Source organism: Dendrobates tinctorius, unplaced genomic scaffold (assembly GCF_039654945.1).
Source record: "Dendrobates tinctorius isolate UK_male_01 unplaced genomic scaffold, ASM3965494v1 ptg000404l, whole genome shotgun sequence".
NCBI classification, from domain to species: Eukaryota; Metazoa; Chordata; class Amphibia; order Anura; family Dendrobatidae; genus Dendrobates; species Dendrobates tinctorius.
The window spans coordinates 422,132-423,655 of record NW_027362069.1 but is presented as its reverse complement, the minus strand read 5'-3'; positions in this window follow the sequence as shown (position 1 = coordinate 423,655).

Genomic DNA, 1,524 nt, shown 5'->3' with positions numbered 1-1,524 from the left:
ATAATCTCCTGATGAGTCGCCGTTAGTGAGGACGATCAAGCAAGTAGAAATGAGAGACTTGGAGAGGGAGTGTGTATACGTCACATAACCCTCTATACTGAACTGTGGGGTATATGTTTAACTCCATATCAGCATAGGGTTATGAGGAATCGCTCCTGTCAAACCAATCTAATCAGTTTTTATGAAGAGGTAAGCTATAGGCTGGATCAAGGTGAGTCATTGGATGTGGTATATCTTGATTTTTCCAAAGCATTTGATACCGTGCCACACAAGAGGTTGGTACACAAAATGAGAATGCTGGGTCTGGGGGAAAATGTGTGTAAATGGGTAAGTAACAGGCTTAGTGATAGAAAGCAGAGGGTGGTTATAAATGGTATATTCTCTAACTGGGTCGCTGTGACCAATGGGGTACCGCAGGGGTCGGTGTGGGACCTATTCTCTTCAACATATTAACGATCTGGTAGAAGGTTTACACAGTAAAATATCGATATTTGTAGATGATGCAAAACTATGTAAAGCAGTCAATACAAGAGAAGATAGTATTTTGCTACAGATGGAAGAAGGGAAGGAATCAATATCACCATTACACACTGAACGGGAAACCACTGGGTAAATCTGACATGGAGGACTTGGGGATCCTAGTTAATGATAAACTTACCTGGAGCAGCCAGTGCCAGTCAGCTGCTGCTAAGGCAAACAGGATCATGGGGTGCATTAAAAGAGGTCTGGATACACATGATGAGAGCATTATACTGCCTCTGTACAAATCTCTGGTTAGACCGCACATGGAGTACTGTGTACAGTTTTGGGCAACGGTGCTCAGGAAGGACAAAATGGAACTAGAGCGAGTACAAAGGAGGGCAACAAAATTAATAAAGGGGATGGGTGAACTACAATACCCAGAGAGATTAGCAAAATTAGGATTATTTAGTGCAGAAAAAGATAACTGAGGGGCAATCTAATAAACAGGTATCAATATATAAGGGGACAATACAAATATCTCTCCACGGATCTGTTTATACTAAGGAAGGTGATGGTCTCTAGGGGGCATTCTCTGCGTCTGGAGTAGAGAAGGTTTTTCCACCAACATAAAGAGGATTCTTTACTGTTAGGGCAGTGAGAATCTGGAATTCCTTGCCTGAGGAGGTGGTGATGGCAAACTCAGTTGAGGGGTTCTAGAGAGGCCTGGATGTCTTCCTGGAGCACAACAATATTGTATCTTACAGTGATTAGGTTCTTTAGGACCTAGATCTGGGGATTCATTCTGACAATATAGACTGAACTGAAAGGAGAAATGTCTTTTTCAGTCTTGCTAACTATGTAACAATGTTTTTTTCTATTAGTCACCTACTGACTAAACTTCAGGGTTGAATTATGGGTATAGTTTTACATTTGGAATTAATAAAGTTTAGTTTTATCCTTTTGTCAGCAAACATGAGGAATGACAACAGACAACCCATTTAAGAAGATTCAATTTTGGTTAAAATTCTTCCAACATTATGAACATAAAAAAGGCTTCTCCCC